Genomic DNA, 24,902 nt, shown 5'->3' on the forward strand with positions numbered 1-24,902 from the left:
AGATCTGGAGCTCCCTCCCCAGGACGTCCATTATGGCCCAAGCTTGTTTTTGTTGTGTATTTTATGTGAATCATCTGCCTGCTGCTACAAGTGCTTCTGTCTCCAAATGCAGGCTGCCCTGAGCCTTTGTTGGGCTGGGAAGGGTGGTGCATACATCTAATATTAAAATAAACAGAATAAATGCAGGTACTACTCTTCTGTGGGTCTATGGCCCTGCCACACAATGCCTGTATTACACCGTTTACTGGTGAATGGCACCATAAACATGGATGGGCCACACATGCAGAGTAATTATTATGCTCTAAAAATGGCTCTCCAGCTATAAAAAGAGCCCACCTACTGCAAAGTTACTGCTTGAACATGTGAAGCAGCTGCTTCCTGTATAGCTTTAATCTGGCAGTATGGTAGGGCCTTACAGAGCATCCCAGCAGGACCTTGAGACGGTCGGCCAGCATTGGAGACCAGTAGAGACTGGTGCAGTTCCCAGGAGTCCAGTGGAGATGATATGATTTGGGACAGCTCATCTCACTGGCCCAGTAGCTCATGGCACAGCTCCCTGCTGCTCTCCCCTGACCTTTGCTCTCATCTCCCTGCCGTCATCAATGAGCCCCAGGAAAGGGAACCTCCCATGCCTCACCTGGTGGCCAGAGAGCAAAGCTTTTCTTTCTCCTGCTGTCTGTGAGCTGCTCCTGATACCATGTAGCTGCTATTTCATTGCCCTGCAGACTGTCTTTAAATCTATCTCGCAGAATTAATTCAGGAGTGGAAATGTTAATTCAGGTGAGCATTAACTCAGATGTGAAAATACCTTTCAGTGAAGCATTGGAGGCAGTGCCAGGGTTCTCAAGGAGGCAAGATTTTTGGTTAATGACCAGCAAGAGATGTGCATTTACTTCCAGTGGTACAGGACCAAAGAAGCACCCCACGTTGATCAGTTTTTGTCAAGTTGTTGCATTTTTAATACAGTGTACAATATAGCATGTTAGTGCATCTCCCAATTAAATTAGATTTGTTTTTGCTTCAACTTTAAACTGAATAATATATCTCTTGGTCCATGGAGGCATCCATCAGCCAGGGCTGTCATCTCAGAGCCTGAAGCCAAGATAATGTCCCCAAAATGCATCTGCTGCTCCCCCATTCTGCCTGTCCAGGTGGCCACTCATGATACTGGAGCACAGATCTGAAGTGGCTCCAGGGGTCCAGTCATGAAGGATGAAGGGTCCTGGGTCTCAGGTTGTATCCTCATCTACCCTCCTGGTCAAGAGGAAAGACCCTGGAGAGCATCATCAAGGAATCCACTTCTAAGCACCTGGAAGGTAAAGTGGTGACCAGGAGCAGCCAATGTGGGTTTGTCAGGAGCAAGCTGTGCTCATCCAGTCCCATGTCCTACTGTGACAAACTGGTGAGTGATGAGGACAAGCAGGGAATAATCAGTAGGTCAGCAGGGCTTTTTATGCAGTCTTCTGGGTTACTCTTATAAGGAAAATTAGGAAATCCCAATTTGGTGAGACAACCATTATATGCCTGTAACAGAGGCCCTTAACCCCCTTATTAAAGAGAGAGAGGGACAGAGGCAGGAGCTGGGAAGGTAGAGAGCGAGGCCCTGCAGTAATGGGCCAGGACACGAGGACTATCCATTAATTAAAAGCTGAGACTTGCCTGTGAAAGGGGTGGGGAAAGCAGGGAATGGGTGAAAAGTGCCCTCTGGCTTGTTAAAAGTCTAGGCACGGGGGAAGGGGAGGAATAGAAAGGGACTGGTGCTGAGGCAGAAGCACAGGGACTGTCACTGCTCCAGGTCTGAAGGATGATCCAAGGAAGTGAAGCTAGAAAGTGGCAGCTTCCGTCAGAATTGAAATGGCTGTGAAAGGACTGCAGGAAACTTTCACCACTTACTCAGGATAGGGAAGACACGTGGAAAAGTGACTACTGGGAAGTCCAGTGGCTGGGAAGCTGAGAGTCAGGGAAGAGATGGCCCAGCCCAGCCAGAGATACTTGGGTGCTAGGAGAGAGGTGTACCCTCAGAGGGGCACCGTTCCCTTCTTTTTGTGTGTGTTTCTCCTTAGGAAGCATTGGCCCAAAGGTACGGTATCCCAGGAAAGGGAGAGGCTCTCTTTTTCAGGTAAGGCAGCAACCTGCAATTTTGGGTGGACTTCTTGGGGTGGACTGGGAGTGCAGCCGCAGTGAGGTGCCAGTGAGAGACAACCATGGGGAGAACCTCTGCCCCAGGCAGGGCAGATGCCAAAGAGAGGATAGAAACCAAGGATGGAGGGTGAGGAACAACCAAAGCCCCAACAGACTGAGCATTAGTGAGGTGAGAAGTCCCCTAAACATGACATCAAACAACTCCCCTGAGGCATGGTTATGATATAGGGGAGGCAAGAGGTCACGATTAATACCCTTAAAGCTCAAAGTGAGGAGTGGTCTCCACAAGGGCAATTTCCCCACCACTTACCCTTTTTTGGGTGCAAGGTAGAGTGCAAGACCAGGAGAACACATACCACACTGAGCCCCTGGAAGTGGCCAGCCCATCTTGTCGACAGCCTCCAAAACTTTTCAGTACTTTATGTTAAGACCAAGTCATGGCAGGTGAGTTTGGAGGCAGGGAATAGACTGGAGAAGCCCAGAAGCTAAGCATTGGGGAAGGGGAGGAACAATGAGTTGAAGTCCCACCTACAAGACTTGCAAGTCCCACCAGTGGTTGAGAAACACCAGTTTAGGTCACTGAATCCTCGCCCTACCCTCCAGCATACCTACTATTCCCTGTAGCGTGGTCTCATCTGTGAAGTTGCTGAGGGTGGCTCCATCCTGTCTTCCAGATGAATGAAGATATCGAACAAAACTGGCCCCAGGACTGACCCCTGGGGCACTCCACTTGATACCGGCTGCCAGCTAGACATTGAGCCATTGATTACTCCCTGGTGAGCCCAACAATCCAGCCAGCTTTCTATCACCTTACAGTCCATTCATCCAGCCTGTACTTCCTCTGCTTGCTTGCAAGAATGCTGCAGGAAACTGTATTCAAAGCCTTGCTAATGTCAAGGTATAGCACATAGGCAGACAAGGTTCCTTGGGTGAATTTGATATCTTTTATTAGACCAACCCAAATAGTTGGAAAATAATTATTAAGCAAGCTTTCGGGTTCAAAAACCCTTCATCAGGCTAAGAAAGTTTCAGCAGTTGGTGTGTGCTCTTCCTCGTACAGCACATCCACTTCTTTCCCTGCATCCACAGAATCAGTCACTCATCATAGAAAGCAATCAGGTTGGTCGGGTGTGACTTGCCTTTGGTGAGTCCATGCTGGCTGTTCCTGATCACCTTCTCCTCCTCCAAGTGCTTAGGGGTGGATTCTTTGAGGACCTGCACAGCCTGGCTTTGCCCTGAGGGTAAACTGTCCTCTCTTGGGCCTTACCTGCCCCCAAGCTCTCCAAGTAGCTCCACTGCCTGCAGCTGGTCTTCTCCTGCAGCCTGTCTGCCTGTCTGCTCTGGCTGAAAAGGCCAGACCATGCTGTTGCTCCTTCCCTCACAGGTCTCTGCCTCTCAGACTGGGTAATATCATTTCCGTTCACACCCCTGTTGGTGTCCCTTGTCCCAAGACTTATGTGTTGGTCGTGCACCGAGATGCTGCGGCTCTTAGGCAATCAGGTAGTGCAGTGCAATAGCCATTGTGTTAACCCTTGATGTCTCCTCTGTTGGCAGGGCCGCATCACCTGGACATTCTGGTCACTGGAGCTGATGAGGAAGATGGGACCCACAACTACTTCATGATTGCCAAGGTGGATGATTTGTGTTTGCCAAGTATCACAGCGACACCAGACCCACTCAGGAGTGAGTGAAATGGGATCTGGGCGATGCCTATATGCAGGAACTGACCCACAGGTTCCAGGGGGTTGAGAAAGGATCCATAGTTCACAGAAAGAGGTGGGTGAAGCTGTATAACCACACAGATGGTAAGTGCACCAGGCTTGTTCTTGACATAACTGTATATTGAAAGTGTTTGCAGCGCACCTGGTTTGTCAGCTCTTCCTGGCAGCTGACAGCAAACACAAGGGGAAGGAGGCATGCTTGATTACAGCTACAACTGCCTGAGTATGAAAGCAGAGAACCAGGAAACAGTGAGCAGGCTGGAAGCTCAGCCCTAGAAGGAAATGAAGGGAAGGCTTTGGCTAGAAGTGGGCCTGGGCTCCTGAACCAAGCCCTGTGTTCGGGCAAACAGGTCCTTGAGCTTATGCTCTTTACATGCAGGGCCTGAGAAACTCCTCCCGCGATGCTGGGGATGGAAGCAAAGAAATCCTGGAGGTATTGGTGGAAATGACCCCAAGCCCTGGAGGAGAGGGGAGTTCCCAGGGGCTGGAGAAAGGCTACACAGTGCTTGTCTTTGGGAACCTGCCTGAACTTATGGCCCCCAATGTGGTCCCAAGCCAGGGTAGAGCTGCACAGCTGGCTAGGGTCCCTGTGGAGACTGGCTCCAGCCATCCTGGCAGGGGCTGCTGGGCAATGGAGACTGGCTGCTGTCCGTATCTGCCATTTTGCCTACCCCTGAATTCGAGCAATGTTGGTTGTGGTCATTGTTGTTGTTGGTTGTGTTACTTTGTTTGCTTTCCCTTTGAATAAATACCCCTTACCCCCTTTAGTGTGTACAGTGGGTTTTGATTAGGGATTCAGCCAAGGATTTTAGGGTCTGGTAGATGGCCCATGCCCACACCTGTCCCAGTTCTAAATTTAATTGTTGATTGTTTTTTTGGCCAACAGATTGGCCACCCAGGTGGAGGAACCTGATTTGCATGACTTGATGAGCCACTCAAGACAGAGAAAGGCAACCCAAATGATCAGGGGCCTGGAGCCCTCCCCAGAAGAGAGTATAAAATGCTGGGACTCTGCCCTTTGGAGTGTGGGGTGGCAGTGAGGACACAGCACTAGCACATGGTGGAGGGTGAGGGCCAAGTGAGCAGGGACCTGTTGTTCCCCAAGCCCCAGACAACTAGAATCGGGAGGCACCATGGCAATGAGGTGGCAGCAGGTTTAAAACAAAACAGGGAAAGGACTTTGCAATGTAATTAGTGTGGGGGACTCATGGCTACAGGAGCAGGCCGAGGGACATGGAGCAGGCCGAGCCAGCCGTGGAACAGTGCATTATAGGAGGGCAGCAGGAGAGGGCTAAGCTCTGGGAGGTTGGGCGGAGGTTGCCTGGGAGCCAGGAGTCCTGAGCGTTGTCCCAGGTGCTGGGAGTGGAGCTGGGTCTCGTGGTCGGAGCAGGGGGTGTTGGACTTAGGACTCCCGGGTTCTCTCCCTCACCAACCCAGGCCCCTGCCAGCCTCCTTGCCCCCCCACAGCCCGTCCTGGGGTGCTTTTGCCCCCCAGCACACTTAGGGGGGACGGGTGTCAAAACCCTCCTCGGCATACCCAACCCCTGGAGATAGCCAGCCTGCCTGCCAGGCATCCTGTCCCCGCGCGGGGTTGGCGCTTGCTCCGCCGCACCTGCGCTCACCCCCGGCGCCGGCCCCGCCCGCAGGACTAGCCGCCCCCGCCCCACCCCGCCCCGCGCCGGCGCCGGGCCGAGTGCCAGGGCAGCCCCCGGCCCCCGCAGCCCTGCTTCCTCCCTGCCGAGCAAGCACCCCGCCGCCCCGGGACACTGAACTTGGTTGCTTATTCCCAGTTCCCGTTTCCTTTTTCAAAGCTAATCTAGCCCCAATAAAAACTTGTTATTGATGAATTCCCCATCCTAAAGAGAAAATTTCATTAGCTATGCAGCTGTACTAATTAATATGTAAAATAATATCCCGCATCAAGTACAGAGCCTTAAACGAAGGTCAGATTAGGATGGGATTATGGGGCCAAATACTTCTTGGGCCACCCTAACTTCCCTGGCGATGCCACTGGGGCACTGTCCCAAAGAACCATGCCCACAGTCCCATCCGGCCCAAAGCACAGTTTGGCCGTGCCAGGCTGCCAACTAACAGCCCCCATGCCTGCTATACTAAGTATAATGGCTTGAATAAGGAACTGTTTTTTGGGCTGGGATTATGGCTAGAAATCCTGCTTGGGCCGCCCATCAGAATACCTCTGTACTGCCCGGGGACTGTCCTGGACATCTCTGACCAGAGACTTGCTCGGCCCAAAGTGTGGTTTAGCAGTGTCAGGCTGCCAAAAGACGGCACCCCAGACACTGTGCTAAATATATAGACCCGAACAAGGAACTGGATTTTGGGCTGGGATTATAGCTAGAAATCCTTCTTGAGCCACCCCACGCTGTGCCCTTGTGGCACCGGGGGACTCTGCTGGACATCTTTGACCAGAGACTTGCCCAGCCCAAAGCGCCATTTGGTCATGCCATCCTGCTCATTGGCAGCACCACAGCCACTGTACTAAATATATGGGTTTGAATAAAGAACTGTTTTTTTGGGCTGGGATTCGAGATGGAAGTCCTTGTTGGGCCACCCCACTCTATGACTCTGTGGCACTGGGCAACTCCCCCAGGCATCCCCCACCAGAGTACCGTCCGACCCAAAGCACGGTTTGGCTCTGCCTGCTGTCAACTCAGAGCCCCCCCCCCCCCCCCCCCGGGACTGTACTAAGGCCAATGGCTTGAATAAGGATCTCTTTTTGGGCTGGGATTATAGCTATAAATCCTTCTTGGCCACCCCACACTATAACTCTGTGGCACCAGTGGACTTCTCCAGGCATCCCTGACCAGAGTCTTGCCCAGCCCAGAGCACGGTTTCTTCATGCCAGACTGCTAACTGCAGCCCCCCCCATGCCCACTAATATAATAAAAGGCATAGTCTGTGTGTCTGTTCGTCTGTCCGTAACACTTCTAGCCAACTGTGCGTGTGCCCCTGAGAGCGTGGGCACGGATTGGCTGGGTGGCACGTTCTGCATGGGCCCAAGTTTGCTCTGCTGCCGGGGAGTGTTGGCAGTGGGGAATGTGCCCCAGGCGCCTGAGCAGCCGAGCTGCCCCCCGCCTCCCTGCCCGAGGGCCAGTGGGGTATCATGGTGGCCGCCCATCCTGGATGCCCCCCAGAACAGCTGCCATCATTCTTGACAGGCAGTAAGTACTAAGTATATTGGCTTGAATAAGGGTGTAGGTTGTAGCTGTGTTGGTCTAAGGACATAGGCAGACAAGGCTCTTTGGGTGAATCTGATATCTTTTATTAGACCAATTTAAATAGTTGGAAAACAATTATTAAGCAAGCTTTCAGGTTCAAAAACCCTTTGTCAGGCTAAGGAAGTATCAGCAGTTGGCGTGTGCTCTTCCTGGATGGAATGAAAAGTAAAAAAGCCAGCGGCTGGGCTGGTATGCATAAGAGAAATGAAAGTGTGAAAATGTAGATTGAGGAGTCAATGGGTGAGAGACAGGCGGGGGGGGGGGGGGAGAGAAAGAGAAGGGGGATGAAAGTGGAGAGATACCTGGGGAGTCAGAGGTCAGGCAGGTTAATGTGTCATCAATCCAATGTCTATATTTAGTCCATGATTTTCAGTATCCAGGAGGTTGATGAAGTGGAGTTCATAGGCTTGTCTCTGAGAAGTGTTTTGTATGTCTCCTTTGAGGATCAGGACTGAGAGATGGGGGAGAGAGTAGTTTTCTTGTGAGAAATGTGCCCCCATGGGTAATTGGTTTTTCTGTCTTTGATAGATTTCTGGCGCGCAGTTGTTGTTTGGTCTCTCCTACGTATTTTCCATCAGGGCGTTTGCTGCACTGGATGAGGTATATTACATTTCTGGAGGTGCAGCATCCTTCAGGGATGCTGATGGCTCTGTTGTGGGGTGTAGTAATAGTGGGGGTGGTGGAGATGTGTTGGCAGGTTTTGCATTTCTTGTCCTGGCACAGTCTGGATCCTTTTGGTGTGGTCTGGGCTTGAGGAAGTTTGCTCCTGGTGATGAGGTTAGCGAGGTTTGGTGCTTGTTTGAAGGCTAGGATGGGTGGCTCTGGGAAGATCTTTTGAAGAGTAGGGTCTCTTTCTAGTATGGGTTGCAATTGTTTGAGGATTTTCTGTACAGGTTCAAGGGAGGGGTGATATGTCGTAACCAGCGGTGTGCGATTTGTGGGAGGTTTTCTTCTGTACTGCAGCAGTTCTTCACGTGGTATCCAGGTGGCTCTTTCAAACGTGTGATCTACCTCTTTGGAAGAGTGTCCTTGTTGCGTGAAAGCCTTTTTAAGATTGGTGAGGTGGCAATCCCAGATGGTATCTGAGGGCCTGGCTGTATATCACAGATTTTTTGGTGTGTTTCGGGTGATTGCTGGTTCTCTGCAGATATGTATGTTGGTCTGTGGGTTTCTTGTATAATGTGGTCTGTATTTTATCATTCTGGATACTGATCATCGTGTCTAAAAAGAAGATGCTGGTGCTGGAGTATTCTAGGGAAAGTTGGATGGGGGGATGAGGATTGTTGAGTTTCTGATGGAACTCAATCAGAGATTGCAGGTTGTCAGTCCAAATGATGAAGATGTCATTGATATATCTTAAGTATAGCAAGGGTTTGATGGTGCAGTTCTTGAGGAAGTCTTCTTCCGGGTGGTTTATAAAAAGGTTGGCATACTGTGGGGCATTTTGGTGCCCATAGCTGTTCTCTTCGTCTGGAGGAAGTGTTGGTTATTAAAAGTGAAATTGTTGTGTGTGAGGATGAAGTGTATAAGCTCAGTGATATCTTTGGGTCTGTATTCTGGGTTGTAATCTTGTTCCTGTAGATATGTTAGGCGTGCTTGGATGCCATCCTGGTGTGGGATGTTGGTATATAGGCTGGTGACGTCCATGGTGGCTAGGAGGGTGTTGCTGGGAAGGTGGTCTATGTTTTGGCTTGAAAAAGGAACTGGGTTTTGGCCTGAGATTATGATTGCAAATCCTTTCTGGGCCAGCCACACCATGCCTCTCTGGCACTGGGGGACTCTCCTGGATGCCCCTGACCATAGTCTTGCCTGGCCAGAGTGCAGTTTCTTCATGCCATGCTGCTAGCTGGCAGCCCCACGATGCCCACTGCACTAAGTATACTGGTTTGAATAAGGAATTTCTGTTGGACCACAAGTGGTCGAGTCCCTGGATGGCAGCCATGGGTGATACTTCCTTCCAAAGTGACTTGGCTAGGAGAGAGCTGCCCAGGTTGGTTTGCCACTGACTGTCACTGTGATCCATTTTGAGCAACAGTTAAAGGAGAATAGTTAAAGTTTTGCTTAGGGAGTACCACTGTTCCCCTTTTCCCTTGTAATAAACTTGTTTTAATTTAACATTTGCTAGTGAGTGAGCAGGTTGCTTTAAATTACAACATCCAGTTTAAAGTTATTTTACCAAGTTTCTGGGTGATGCCTGGAGGTAAATGTGAAACACTGTAGAAAAATCCCTAGGGGCCTCTACGCACATGCTCTGGGGTGGGGAGAGGGGTGCTTTAAATAGAACGGCTCTGAGAGCCACTGTAATTAAAGCACCTGCAGTGTCATGTGTATTCAGTGTCCCACGCTCCAAAACGGCGGTGGGGGTGCTTTAACAAAACTGGTTCGAAGATCTTCAGTTAAAGCGCTGCTGCTGCCATTTTGAAATGCGGGCACAGTGAATACATGTGATGCAGAGGCTGCTGGAGTGCACTAATTAGCACACTTCAGCAGACTGGCAGCAGACTCAATTAACCAAGTCTGCTCTGACTCATGGTATATACCACACATCAGAGCAAAGGTTTGTCACTGGTGCCCTATGCAAGCAGCGATTCCTCCTGCCCTCCAGGGCCCAGTGGAACAGCAAAATAAAGGTTTTAAAGGTTGGGTGTCAGCTGGCAGGCTGACGCTCAAAAAGCAAGCATTGCATTGAGCAGGGACATGCCCAGATTTCTTCAGGAGGCTCCTCGGTGGCGGGGACATGTTTTGGGATGATTCCATGAGGGTTTTGCCCTGTGAACCCAGCAGAAGGGCAGCTCCTTATTGGTAGCAATGTAAATAGCACAGGTGGATGGCGAGTAAATTGGTGCCTGGCATGGCCAAAGCATTCTTTGGGCCAGACAAAAACATGGTCAGGGATGTCTCGGGGAGTCCCCCAGTGCCACAGAGGCTGGCGTGGGGTGGCCAAGAAGGATTTCCATTTCTAATCCTAGCCCAAAAAGAGTTCTTTATTCAAACCGTTGTCCTTAGTACAGTTGCTGGGGGCAGTGTGCTCCGAGTTGACAGCGTGGCAGGGCTAAACCATGCTTTGGGCCGGACAATACTGTTGTGGGGGATGCCTGGGAGAATCGCCTCGTGCCCCAGAGTCATAGAGTGGGGTGACCCAACAAGGATTTCCGTCTCTAATCCCGGCCCCCAAAACAGTTCCTTATTCGAGCCGTTATACTTAGCACAGTGGCTGGGGGGCTGTCAGATGGCATCTGGGCACGGCCAAACCGCCTTTTGGGCCGGACAAGTCTCTGGTCAAAGATGTCCATGAGAGTCCTCCGGGGCCCCAGAGGTATGCCATGGTGTGGCCTAAGAAGGATTTCTTGCTGTAGTCCTAGCCCAAAAGCCTGTTCCCTATTCGGGTCCATATATCTAGCATAGTGGCTGGGGTGCTGTCAGTTGGCACCCTGGCACGGCCAAGCCGCCTTTTGGGCCGGGCAAGTCTCTTGTCAGATGTCCAGGAGAGCTCCCCGGTAGCACACGGGTAAATCAATGAGTGGCCTAAAAAGGATTTCTAAGTATAATACCAGCCCAAAACCCAACTCCTTATTCAAGCCAATGCATTTTGTACAGTGGGAATGAGGGGCTGTCAGTTGGCAGCCTGACATAGCAAAACCATGCTTTAGGCCAGGCAAGACTCTGGTTAGAGGTGTCCAGGAGAGTGGCCCGGTGGCACAGCGTCATGGTGTGGGGTGGCCCAAGAAGTATTTCCATCTCTAATCCCAGCCCACCAACCAGTTCCTTATTCAAGACCGTATACTTAGCACAGTGGTTGGGGAGCTGTCAATTGGCAGCCTGGCACGGCCAAACCACGGTTTGGGTCAGCCAAGTCTCAGCTCAGAGATATCCAGCAGAGTCCCTTGGTGGCATAGAGACTCGTCTGGGGTGGCCCAAGAAGGATTTCTGCATATAATCCCAGACGAAAATCCAGTTCTTTATTCGGGTCCATGAATTCAGCACAGTGGTTGGGAGGGTGGTGCCAGTTGGCAGCCTGGTATGGCCAAACTGCACTTTGGGCTGGGCACGTTTCTGGTCAGAGATGTCTAGGAAAGTCCCCTGGTGCCACTGAGGTAAGGAGAGGGCTGGCCCAAGAAGGATTTGTAGCTAGAATCCCGGCCCAAATTCCAGTTCCTTATTCAGATCTATATACTTAGCACAGTGGCCACGGTGCTGTTAGTTGTCATCCTGGCATGGCCAAACCACACTTTCGGCTGAGCAAGTTTGTGGTCACAGATGTCCAGGAGAGTCCCCCGGTGACACAGAGACATGTTCTGGGGTGACCCAAGAAGGATTTCTAGCTATATTCTCAGCCCAAAATTGAATTCCTTATTCAGGTCCATATATTTAGTACAGTGGCCGGTGTGCTGTTAGTTGGCACCCTGGCACGGCCAAACTGTGCTTTGGACTGGGCAAGTCCCTGCTCAGAGATGTCCAGGACAGTCCCTCAGTGTCACAAAAGCATGGCATGGGGTGGTCCAAGAAGGATTTCTAGCTGTAATCCCAGTCCAAATTCCAGTGCCTTATTCGGGTCCATATACTTAGCACAGTGGCAAGGGCAATGTCAGTTGGCAGCCTGGCACGGCCAAACTGCGCTTTTGGCCAGGCAAGTCTCTGGTGAGATGCATCCGGCAGAATCCCCCTGTTGTGCAGAGATATTTTGATGGGTGGCCCAAGCAGAATATCTAGCCATAATCCCAGCCCAAAAGCCAGTTCCTTATTCAAGCCTTTATATTTAGTATAGTGAATATGGGGGCTGTTAGTTGGCAGCCTGGCACGGCCAAACTGTGCTTTGGGCCAGGTGGGACTGTGGTGAGAGGTCTTTGGGACAGTCCCCCAGTGGCATTGACAGGAACTTTAGGGTGGCCCAAGAAGTATTTGGCCCCATAATCCCGTCCTAATCTGATCTTCATTTAGGGCTCTGTACTTGATGTGGGATATTATTTTACATATTAATTAGTACATCTGCATAGCTAATGAAATTCTCTCTCTTTAGGATGTGAAATTCATCAATAACAAGTTTTTACTGGGTCTAGATTAGCTTTGAAAAAGGAACTGGGACTAATGAACTGGGACTAAGCAACCAACTTCAGCCTCATGCTGGGCATGAGTTAATGAAAAGGCAGCGGCTGTGGAACATGTCCTGCCCCAGCCCATACCCTGGCCCTGTCCCCTGTAGCCCAATCCCCTTGAGCAGCAGCCCCGGGCTCAGGGCAGGGCATCCACGGGCGACACCGATGGTCCCCGCGGTGCTGCCCCCAGCCCCACAACGGCAAAGGCCCCACCTGGCCCTTCTGCAAGAAATGAAATAGTTCCCAGGGGCGATGGGGCTGGAGTGGGTTATGTGGGCAAGGGACATGCGGCACCGGGCACCACTGCTAGCACCCATGGAGCTGGGGGAGGGGAGCCAGATGCCTGGGTTCAGCCTGGCTCTGACGGAGAGGTCTGGGGGACAGAGCCAGGGAGGGGAGCCTGGACTCCTGGGCTCTGCTCACACATGTGCCCCCTCCTGTACCATCCTCTCTGTCCCTCCCTGTACCCGTGTGTCCATGCGCGTCTGTGGGCAGCAATGGGGCAGTGCAGGGCATTCCTGTCTCCCCCACATGTGCCAGACTGGGGCAGGGACTCGCACCTGCATGGACCCTCCTGGGACAGAGCAGCGGGCTCCAGATGGGGCGACTCCCCGGCAGGGCTGCCCCAGCCCTGAGCCAGGCACTGCTGCCAGCCCCCCTCTCCCTGCTGCCAGGGCAGGACCTTGGGGCCAGGCTCTGCAGGCTGGGAGTCTAGTATATCTAACTCTAGATGGGAGGTCACGGACCTGATCCTGCCCCTGTTCCCACGTTGGGGCACCCAGACACCTGGGACAAATGGAGGAGAGCTGGTGAGCCAGACTTGCCCTGCCCCTCCTGCTATGGAGGCCATGGCCATCCTGTGAGCACCAGGGTTATGTGTTCCTGGCCAGGGTTAGAAAACAGGCAGCCGGCTGTGATTCCCAGGGGTCCAGCTGTGTCCTGGATGCGACAGATATGGTGTCCTGCTCTCCTTGCGGGCATTAGTGGACAGTAGCTCCGTCTGTGCCCAGCGCTTATACAGGGTACACAGTGGTTCTGCCTGGGCCCTGCCAGGATCTGCCGTCACTTGGCCTGGCAGGGTCTGGACCCCTCTGGGAGGTGGGGGCTGCCTGGGGAGATGCAAGCCCAGCTCTGCCCAGGCTGCGACTGGGACTCTGGCACCAGGTGCTTGTGGCAGGAGCTCACTCAGACCTGGTGTGCTCGCAGGCTGGATCAGCAGGGTGGACTGGGGCAGTGCAAGGGGCAGGGCACTTGGGTACAAGACCTTGTCTTCCATAACCAGCATGGCTGGAAACAGACAGTTTGGTGCCAGTTAGGCTGTGGCAGCCAGGTAGGAGTTGCTCCTGCATTGAGCCACCCGCCTCACTGTGCCCTAACATCTTCCAGGCTCCAAATGCCTCCCTGGGGGTACCTTGTGTCTAGCCAACCCTCTTCCTGGAGCACATGCGCAAGCAAGCCTGGAGGTAACATTGCTACCACCCAGGGTCTGGACTCATCTTGGACCTGTGCCCCCTGGGAAACACAGGCCTAGTGATCCTTGAGGGTACTTGACCCACTGCAAGAACTTTGGGTGCTTTGCTCAGTCTGAAGCACAAATAGTGGTCTCCCTTAGTCATCTGAGCCAAGGGAACCCGAGGGCATAATCTAGGCCTGTCTCCCATGCTAGGTACAAAGGAGAACTTTATTGGTTACAAGGAGTAGGTTTGGAATAGGGTACAGGGTAGAACAATATCAGAGAAATACCTTAGCAAACAGTGGCATGGTAGCCTTTGATCATGCATCTGTATTCCTGCAAGCTATATATCTAGTTAGATCTCAGGTAGCTTGCTCGCGAGTACCATCCAGAGGCAGGTGGGGATTCTCTCTGGAGGCAGGCAGTTCATTGATCATGAGTTTCAGACAGAGCAAGTTCTTAGAGAAGCTGGACCATCTGAAGTTTTATCATGATTACTGCCCGTCTCCTGGGCAGTCCTTCACTAATATAGCCCTTATGACCTCATTTACCTGATTGAAAGAAGGCCAGCAACTGTTGGCTGCCAGCTAACCAATTTGAAATGCATCACTGGTTGCTGGGTAGACTGGCAGGGTCTGTAGCCCCCTCCCAGTCATGTTGGCATTGCTTAGACCAATAGGGAGCTTAAGCCCCCACCCAGGTGTCTGTGGTCAGTCATGTAGGCAGAGGGAGCAGGTTCCGCCCTCCTTTAGGAATGTGTCCAGCTCAGGTTGCAAGTCAGGGTTACCCAAAATGGATGGGGCCAGAGGTGCCTGACCGTTGCAGTGACCATGGTAACCAAATTGTCAGAAAGCAGAGTTTGGGAAGAGACAGGTGGTTTTCTGCCACATAGGCTGCAGAGGAGATGGCCATGCTTGGGGCTGAAGGTGGAATGGAAAGGCTATTGGGGCTGGTCTGAGTCCAACATTGAGTTGGCTGTCTGGAGGAGAAGCAGGATCCCCATCCCCCGTCTTAGCCCGTTTCCTCCCCTGCCCCCACTCCTGGGCCAGGCTGCACTGCCCAAGCTGTGTTGCAAAGCCCCAGGTGGAGGCACAGCGTGTCCTGGTAGGAGAAGTCTGGTCCTTCTCTAGGTCCCTTCCCTGGATAAGAACTGACCTGGGAGGGAGACCATACACTGGTACCAGCTGCATCCACACTGGGCTGGGGGCAGTGTTGTACCAGCTATGGGGTCTTTACAGTGGGGGTGCTCAACTTCTGGTCCCCAGGCCAAATCACAGAATCATAGAAAATGAGTGTTGGGAGGGACCTCAGGATGTCACATCTAGTCCAATCCCCTGCTCAAAGCAAAACCAGCCCTAACTACATTATCCCAGCCAGGACTTTGTCAAGCTGAGCCTTAAAAATGTTCAAGGATGGAGATTTTACCATATCTCTGGGTAGCTTGTTCCAGTGCTTCACCACCATCCTTGTGAGAGTGCTTGCTGGGCACTCCCCACTTAGAACCAGAACCTCTCCTGGGTCAGTAAACACAGGTTATAGGTTGGACGAGGGGTGGATTGAGATGGGGTTGAATTGATCCTGTAGGAAGCAGCAGGAATGGATAAGACCAGCTGTGGCCTTTGTCTCCCTGTCTTATTCCAAGTCTCCCTCTTGTTGAAGGTCTTCTTGATGTGCCAGAGAGCTGCAGTGGGGAAGAGCACTTTCTTTCCAGTGACAGCTGTTTGGGCTGAGAAGAACCTTGTCTGACCACATGCTTGCATCATTTAACCTGTGAGGGCACACTTTGTCTGTCTCAGTGTAGCTTTTCCTTAGTTTTGCCTGAGTTGTCTGATAATCAGTTTACATGGGACTAGGATGTGCCAGTTTTAATGCCAAAATAAACATGTCTACACAAGAGGCTTGAGGAAATCAGCTACACTGGGTTAACCTAGCACCTTTTGTTACTGTAGGACTACACCTTGTGTAGGCAGGACCTGCTTGGCTTCAACAAAACTCAAAGAAACCAGTCTTACTTTGGAACAGCTGTGTCTGCACAGCCACTTGTGCTGGTTTAAGGACATCAGTGTGATGTTTACACCTTAGGGATACAATTAAAAGGGCTGGTTGCTGTGAAGTGATCTGTGGGTGGATTTCTAATCCATCAGCTAACCATGGGAATTGCCTGTACTCACGCAGTCACCCCTTTGGTGAATGTGAGATGCCTCCTTGTTGTTTCTTTGGGGTAGAGAGGTTGTTAGCCATGTTAGGCATTTGTCAGGCAGGGTGGCACCTTGGAGACTATCTGGTTCATCTTATATAGACAACAGCCTACTCCGTTGCATCAGTGAGCTTACAGGAATAAGACATGCCAAGGAGGTGGTGCTGTGCTGATGTCAGCCTGCCCTTAGCAGGGGTCATAGTAGTTATAAAACTATTACAGTGTGATCTCTGTGTTAGGTCTGGAGGCAGCCTCTGTGCCTGCTAGGATTGGAGGCCTAGTGTGCACACAGGCTACCTCCAGACTTAACGTGGAGGCATAGAGTGCTGTGGAGCATGGGCTGTCCCTTGCTCGGGATCAAAGGTCTGTAATCCCAGCTCTTTGCTGCAGGTCTGGATGGGTGCAAGCCTGAGCAGAGCAGGACCCGGTGTCCCTGCTTTGCAGATGGCTGGGTGGCTGGCAGGGACAGCAGTGAGAGAGGATGCAGAGGTGCTCAGCTCCCTGTGCCAGCCTGTGTATGTGTTCAAGTACACGGCCTGACTGTAGTATGGCCCAGCCCCTCCTTCCCTGGTAACTCCTCTTTGGACCTATTCCATGGGTTCTGCTCCCTCCTCCTTACCCAGCCTCATGTGCTGCTCCATCCCTTTTTCACCCATTTCTCTTGCACAGTCCCATTAAGGCACCCCACCAGTGGGTAGGGTCAGGTGGGGGTAGGCTTTCCACAGCCTCTAGTCCAGGGGCGGGCAAAATATGACCTGTGGGACGAATTCAGACAACCAGGCCATTCTATCTGGCCTGCAGGCCCCCTAAAAAAATTATAAAACTAATTATCTGCCCCTGGCTGCCTGTCAAAAATGAGGAAGTGCCAGCAGCAGTAAGACCCAGAGGGAGCCAGTGGAAGCAGTAGGGGTGGCAGGACCCAGCAGGTGCAGCAGCAAGATACACCCGCCCCCAGCCCTCAACTGGAAGCCTCCGCCTAGGAGTGTGGGGCTCGGGTTTGTGGGGGCTTTATGGAGGTGGGCTGGGCTGTATATCCTGGCCCTGCGCTCCTGCTGCCCTACCCTGGGGCCCCGCTGTCACCGGCCCGGTGCTTACACCCAGCTGTCATTGTGTCTCTACCCACCGGCTCGTTACCACTTAACTCTCACCCCTTCCCGCACCTGCTGCCACATTTCCCTGCCTGCTGCCTCTGCTCCTGCCCACCCCAAGCCTGCTGCCATGCTCGGGAACCATGTGGTTCTCGGCTGCATGGGCAGGACCACAGTGTGTGTGTGTGTGTGTGTGTGTGTGTGTGTGTGTGTGTGTGTGTGGAGGGAGGGGAGAGTGTGCACGCATGTGTGTGCAAGGAGGGAGGGGGAGTGCACGTGCGCATGCATGTGTGCAAGGAGTGGGGGAGTGCACGTGCGCATGCATGTGTGCAAGGAGGCATGGGGAGTGTGTGCATGTGTGTGCAAGGAAGGAGAGGCAATGCTTGTGTGTGTGTAAGGAGGGTGGGTGAAAGCATGAGTGTTCATAGGGTGAGTCCCACGCACACATCCCACCATACACATGCACCCACACACACCCTCGCAATGTGAAACACAGACCTCACACTAGTACACTTCACACACCCCAGCCACCCTCTCCCCACACTCAGGCCCCCCAAAACCCCACCCACACCTCACCCATTCACACCCACATGCTCCCTCACCCTGCATACACACCCCCATGCCCTCCCAACCCCACACACACCCACATCCCCCACACCTGTTCACCTCCCACACACACCCACCTCCTCCCTCACTCCATGTACCCACACACCCACAGCCCCTGACACACCTAAGCCCCCACACAATATACAAGAGTCAGACTTTATTTTAAGTTATTGTGCAATCCCCACTGCACACACTACACAAACACATGTACATGAGGACACACACATTTTTTTTTTAAATCAAATAAATGGATGTTGTAGATGATCGCTTTTTAGAATATAATTTGGTATTTTCCTGGTTCAGAGATGGCTAAACCTCCTCACTGAAGGGAGCACTTGTGGGGGCAAGGGGAGGGACTTCTGGTGGCAAAGGCACCCCACCAGTGGGTAGGGTCAGGTGCAGGGAGGCAAAGGTCAGGGGTTAGGGGGTGGGACTTTACATCACAAGATGATGACTGGGGGCGGGGCACCTGTCAGGGGGCGGGGTTACCCACGTGGCCCTCTACAGCTTGCCAGAACTGGGTAAGCGGCCCTCCACCTGGAATAACTTCCCGCCCCTGCCCTGGTCTGACCCGTGTCTCCCTCATGTCACAGGTTCGCACCGACTACGTTATTTCTATACGGGGGTATCGGAGCCCGGCCCCGGGATGCCGGAGTTTGTCACAGTCGGGTATGTGGATGATCAGCTCTTCACGCACTATGACAGTGAGACCAGGAGGACTCAGACCCGTGTGGACTGGATGAAGCAGGAGGGCCTGGAGTACTGGGATCGCATGAACCAGATCATGCGTGCCTGGCAAGAGAGGTTCAGGGTGGATTTAAGCACTCTGCAAGAGCGCTACAACCAGACTGGCGGTAAGTGCAGCGCGGGGGGGGGGGGGAGGGTAGCGTGGTGCTGAGGGCAAGGGGGGAGGACGGGCTCCTGCGAAGGACATTTCTGACCCCTTCCCTTGCACAGTGTGTGATGCTGCCCTTTCGTCTTGACACGCTTTACCCTTTCCCTGCTGGGTTCAGGGCAGCAGGAGGACATGGCTGCATGACCAGGCGCAGACCCTGTGCCAAAGACCTCACAGTAGGGAGCAGCCACAGATCTCCTGGGATCCTTGGGGTTGTGTCAGCATCACTGAGAAGTCCCACCATGTACCCTTGCCCTGTCCAAGCAGCATGGACCTGGATGGATGCTCTGAGGGACTGTCCCCACTCTACTGCAGGACATGCTTTAGTTGGGGCCTGGCTCAGAGGTCTTCGTGGCAGCACGCATGCTCCCAGTACTGTCCTGGTTCTCTCTGGTGTGCAACAGGAGCCAGGGGCTGCAGGGAGCTGCCTGCTAGTGTCTGTGGGCCATGTCTAGCAGGCAGGAGCAAGGCTGCTGTGACTTTCCCCTCTGCCACCCCCACCTCACCGCCCCTGTGTCCAGCAGGGGGATTGTTTGGGAACCGATGGATGAAGCATGGTTGTAGCTGGGAGTTGAAACTGAGTCCTGCTACACTCGTCTTCCTGAGGAGCTTAAGCTGGAAGTCCAGCGGCAAGACTGACTGACTGCGGGCACAGTCCCCAGCGGGTTGCCTGGCGGAAGGGGAAGTGCGGACTTTAAAAAGACGGTAATGTCGAGGGCAAAAAGTGGAGGGTTCTGTCCTCCTAGAGCAAGGATGAGCTCAGTAAAGGTTCCCCTGGAAAGGGGCAGAAACCAGGGGTGAACTTACCCAGTGCTGACATGGAGGTGCAGGCAGGCATTCAAGCGACCGAGCCTGGGGAAGCGGCAAAGAGAAATATCCTGTCATCTATGCTGGGGGCTCGAGACTCTGTGACCTGGAAGAGACAGCAAAGGAGGTCCTCCAGGGCAGGTGGACAGCGAGTGAGGAGCGCAGCTCTAGAGGGGAGGAAGCTCCCTTAATGGAGGGTGCACCTGGGCCCGAAACTCCTGGGGAGAAGCCAAACGCAGGCGAGAGAACAGCTGGAGGATTGAGCAAGACTGCATGGGAACTGAAACCGTGGCCACTGTTACCTTGAAAAAAGGGGGTTTTGAGCCCTGTAGGGGCAAGAACTAAGTCTACAGCCCTGCGACGGGGGTACCTGCACAGGCTACAGAGACCGGTGGGATTGCTTGCAGACCGGCAGGGTGCTGCCTTGGCTTTTGCATGATATAACATGGATGGGAAACAGGAGCTGCTGACCCTGTGAAATATAAGACAGGGTACAGTCAGTTGAGACCGCCTGAGGGAAGGGAAGCTGCCTGAGAATACCCCTTCATTCCCCTGAGGCAGTATCCATTTGATCCCTTTAGTGGGTACAAATCTGGATACAAGGAACCAAGAAAACTTGCAACCCACCCTGGGATACCTGACTGATGCTGTGAGTGGAAGGAGTGAGGGACTGTGATGCTGTATGAACAGCCTATGACAGTAAGATCCATTGGTGGAGATGGACATGGAGTAGGGAAAGGTTGGAGCCATGAATTTACACCCACCTACAGGGTCCCAATTGAGGCAGCCTTCTGCATATTTTCCATCTTAATCTTTTTTTCGATCGAGGTGTGGCAGGTGGGAGCCGGGCAGGCTGCCCAGAACCGGGGCCGATTCCGCCCTTGTCACAGTGGCCGACTCCAGCCAAAGCCAAGTGCTCTGGACCCACTGACCCAGCCAGAGGGGCAGGTGCCTGGTCCCACCCACACAAGTCTTTGAGGGCCCTGACCAGCAGGTTCAGCAGACAAGATGCTGCTGGTGACTGCAGAAGAGACCTGGAGCTGGAGCACCGGGTCTGCTGTGACAGCCACAGGGCAGCTGCCCTCCCTGACACGAGGATGACTCTGCATCAGGCCAGGCTGGGATGGACCAGTTCACGTGGACCAGCTCCTCCAGCAGCACCTCACCCTAACCCGCAGGCTCTACAGGCTGCCCAGGATCTGCCCTGTCCGTTCCAGACCAACCCCTCCAACCAGGGGCCCTTGAAGAGTGGGGTGTGCCGCCAGCTCAGCTCCTTCCTCTTCTACCCAGCTGGGTGCAGCATGCACGCCAGGAAGGGGACAAGGCTTGGGACCACTCTTCCTGCTAGAGCAGAAGCTCAGGGGGCAGCAGGGCAGGGCTCAGGAGGCAGCTGCAGGCACCTGGGATCAGCAGGGGGGATGCCATGTCCTGCAGGCTTGGAAGGTGCAACTCGCAGGGCCCCTCTGTGGTCCTGCTGCAGGTCTCTTCCCCTCCCCTGGACAAGATGGCCAGGGACACGGCAACTGCCCTGCCCTTACTGAGTTCACCCTCACTGACTGGGGAGAACTGTCTGCTTCTGACTGTTTCTTGAGGATGCCCCGTTTGGAGACAGCAACTCCAAACACCCGCAGCACAGACCAGATCCTGGTCTCGCTGTAGTTCCCTTTGAAAAGGGGACAGGAGCTGCCTGGACTTACAGCCAGGAGTTCCCCTGGCCCCAGACTGGACTGTTGTCCTGGCACCTCCAGAGGCAGGACAAAGTCATCTCCTTGGTCAGGACTGCCCAGCTGCTCCCTGATGTCTGTGTCTCTCCATGGGGACGTGCTGCTATGGCTTGTATGCACCTGGTTCCCCAGTGCTGCTGCTGTCGCTGCTGCCTTGCTTCTTGGTGCATCCCAGGACAGCCCTGCTGCATCTCTGGAGCCCCCACATCTCCAGGAGTCCCCACATACCGCTTGCCCCCTGTAGCCCAGCTGGGAGACCAGTGCTTACACCTGGTACTAGGTGTGGGGTGCGGGAAGGGGCTGAGCACAGAGACTGGGGCCAGGGCAGGGCAGGGGTGTGGACGCAGCTCGGGGCAATTCAGTTTCTTGTGGACCTCAGCTGTGTTTTGGGGGAGCTGCTCCTAGGCCCCAGCCATGCCCGGTGTAGTGTGAGCACCATGTCCTGTGTCAGCTGGGTGGGATGCTGTCACTGTCCCTGCAGATGGAGCTGGCCTTGCACTGGCCTCCTGCCCCCCACCCCCCAGCTCTACATGCTCAAGGAAAGGGAAACTGAGTGTCTGGCTTTGGGGGGTCTGCCAGAGCATGAGGTGCCAAGATCATCTGCTGGAAGACCCCGATCTGCTCAGCATGGCTCGGTCTGACCTGCCATCACCTTCCTCCCTCGACCATGGTGCTGCTTTCGCAACCAGAAGCCTTGGCACAAGCCTTGCAGCAGCCAACAGCAGAGCCCATGTACAGCATAGGTGAACCCCAGCACTGAGGTCCCAAGCACCATCGGAGAGCATCTTCTCATTTGCCCCTTGCATCTTCTCATGGTGTCACAGGCTGGACCACCAAAACCCAGTGTAAGGAGGCTGCCCTGCTCTGTGCAGAGGGGCTGAGACAGCCCCTGCCCCAGCACCATGGGCTAGATTAAGCCCAGGCAGGGGAGAGGTTGGAGATGGGGATCATGGCAGGGCAGCTCTTGGGGGTCTGGTCCTGGACTCTGATCCCAGTGCTTTGCTTGGGCTGCTCAGACCAGGGTGACTGCAAGGAGTGGGAGGGGTGGGGGCATAGAGCGGGTCAGACCCAGCAGGAGATGGTTGCAGTCACCCCAGAGAAGCTGCCCTGTGGCCTTCCCAACTGTGCCAGCTGCAGGTCTGGCTGGAGCCCCCTGCCCTGCCCTTCCCCAGCCCACACAGGGGAGGGAGCCTGCCTGGCCCTGTGCTCCCGGAAAGGGGGAGTGCATCTCTGCCCACTGCAGACTTCTCCCCCCTGGCCCACACTCTCCCCACAGCCCCTTTTCTGTGGGTGGGTGCTTTCTCCTTTGCCCTGCCTGTTCCCTGTGTCCCTGCTGTCTCCCATCCCTCCATGCTACTTGCAAATGTCCTCTGCAGCATGCCTCCCCAGGGCCGCTGTCCACGAGCCCTTGTGTCCTGTGCTCTGGTGTTCTGTTCCCAGCCAGGGACACAGACCACCGTGCGTGGGGGGAGCTGAGCAAGCAGAGGCCAGGACTGGGCAAAATGGGGAGAGGTGCAGAGGAAAGGTGGTGGTACAACAGGCAGGGAGGTAGGAGGGACATGGGGGGCTGAGATGGGGGAGGAGGAGCTGGTTGTAGGGCCAGGGTGGGTCCTGGGATGGGGCAAGAGGGCAGTGAAAGGAGCTGCTGGTCCCTAGAGGAGCTGTTGCGGGTGGCAGGGCAGGGAAGGGCAGGAAGGGACCCAGTGATGGGAGGAGATGTTGGAGAAAGGGACAAGAAGAGAAAGGGACAAAAGGAGGCAGGAGAAGGTGAAAGGGGGAGTTGGGGATCCCAGGGGACAAGGACCCTGGGTGTGTGAGGGCCGTGGTGGGGCAGTGACCATGGAGATTCAGTGGTCTGTGGAGTAGGAGCTGAGGGTGCAGGGACCAGGCCCCATCACCTCCCTGGGTACAGGGCAAGGGTTGGGCTGAATGGGGCACGGCCCTGGGGAGCACCTCTGGGGCCACAGACTCTGGTCCCTGCTCTCTGGGCAGCTGCAGCATCCACTGCTCGTGCTCTGCTTCTGGTGTCTCTGCTGCCCCGCAGGGAGACTGGCCAGCTCTGTGCTGCTCCCGGGAGGAGAAGCACCACTGTTTTCCAGCCTGGACTCATCCTGACTGGTTCTGCCCTGCCCCTTCTTCTGCCAGCCTTGCCCTTTCCCTTCCAGGGGCCCGTTTCCTCCCTAGCCCTGGGATCCTGCATTCCCAGGGTTTATGTGGGCCGCAGGTGTGTCCCCTCAACCTTGTTCTCCATAAATGGAGCCCCCAAGTTGTCCCAGTGCTACCCCCATTATGAAGCTGGCTCTGCCCCTGCCCAGCCTGGCAGCCATCGGCAGCATCTGCTCCCTGGGGCTGTGACCCTGACCCAAGGCCTGGATCTCTGTGTGTTTCAGGGTGTCACACTCTCCAGTTCATGTACGGCTGTGAGCTTGGCAAAAATGACACCCCTGGAGGCGACTTCCAGTATGGCTATGACGGGGGAGACTTCCTGCGCTATGATCTGAAAACACAGTCCTGGACAGCAGTCCCGACACAGGCCTAGATCAGCCGCCGCAGGCTTAATGAGAATAAGGCCAGCCTTCAGACCTACAGATCGTACCTGGAGGAGGAGTGCATTCAGTGGCTGTGGAAGTACCTGCAGTACGGGAAGGAAGCACTGTAGAGCCGTGAGTCCCGAAGTCACCTGCCCAGGGCAGCACAAATGGGGGCACCCCCTTTACCCTGGGGAACGTCCACCCCGTCTCCCTGTGTCTGGGGTGGTGAGTGCTGCTTCTCAGTCCTGCCACTGGGCAAGACCCCAGTGCAGCTGTGGGGCATGCTATGCCCTGGCCCTGCCCTGGTCAGACCCCCAGCTGTGTGCCCCCCAGCTGCATGTTTGAGAACTAGAGATCAGCTGTATCAGACCCCGTTCCTGCAGCCCTGAGCCCAGCACAGCTGTGTCTCCCGACCCCTGTGCTTCTCCCTGCCCCCCTCCCCTGACGCCATCTGCTCCTGCCTGAGATGGCAGATGGAGCCAGCTTTGTATGGCCCAGTCCAGGAGCTCAGCCCAGCCTCTTGGCAGGGATCTGCAACCCAAAGGTCCAGTAGCGGCAGTCACTCTAACAACTGTCTCTTCCCTCCCAGTGCAGCCAAAGGCACAGGTGAGCAGTAAACCATCCCAGGATGGACTCACCACCCTGTCCTGCCGGGTCCATGGCTTCTACCCCAGGGACATCTCTGTCGTCTGGCTGAAGAACGGGGTGGCACAGCCCCAGGAGACGAGCCGTTCAGGGGTTGTTCCCAATGGAGATGGGACCTACCAGACCTGGGCCACCATCGAGATCAAGCCCAGCAGCAACCATGATTACACCTGTAGCGCGGAGCACGTGAGCCTGGGTGCAGCCCTGAGAGTGGCCTGGGACAAGAGCAGGACAGGTGAGTGACCCCCGCATGGGCAGATAAGAGACCCCCGGCACTAGGGGAGGGAGGGGCTGACTGACCCTGCCAAGGGGGAAGGACTGGGGACAGGTTGGAGAAGACACAGGGCCCTGGGGAGGGGGATACGTGGCCCCTGCAGTGGTGGGGGCAGATCTGGGAGTTCCCCTTGCTCAAACCCCTTCCCTCTTTCAGAGTCCAACCTGATGCTGATTGTGGGTATCATTACTGCCGTCGTGTTTGTCATAGCCGTGATGGGTGCAGCTCTTTACTGTCGCAGTAAGTTCTGGTCAGAGTCCTTGGGGCCTGTCCCTGCCCAGGCTTTGGGGTGGGGAGGGCTCATCACTCGGTGCTTGGGATGTGAAGGGGGATGGTGGATTCTCCGGCTGTTCTGGGCTCCCAGGTCCACGTGCGCCAGGGGCAGCAGCAGCCAGACCCCACCTCCAGTGATGTGAGGCTGCCTTGCTGAGGGCCCCCGAGGGGTGGTCTTGGGCTCCATATGAACTGTGAACTACAGCCCCTCCCT

At 54.4% G+C, this 24,902-nt stretch overlaps 1 pseudogene; it reads left to right on the forward strand.

Moving 5' to 3' along the window:
* The first annotated feature begins 2,579 nt into the window (after positions 1–2,579).
* Positions 2,580–24,845, forward strand: LOC102574708 (major histocompatibility complex class I-related gene protein-like; annotated as a pseudogene).
* Positions 24,846–24,902: the final 57 nt, after the last annotated feature.

The sequence above is a fragment of the Alligator mississippiensis genome, chromosome 11 (assembly GCF_030867095.1).
Source record: "Alligator mississippiensis isolate rAllMis1 chromosome 11, rAllMis1, whole genome shotgun sequence".
Taxonomy (NCBI): Eukaryota; Metazoa; Chordata; order Crocodylia; family Alligatoridae; genus Alligator; species Alligator mississippiensis.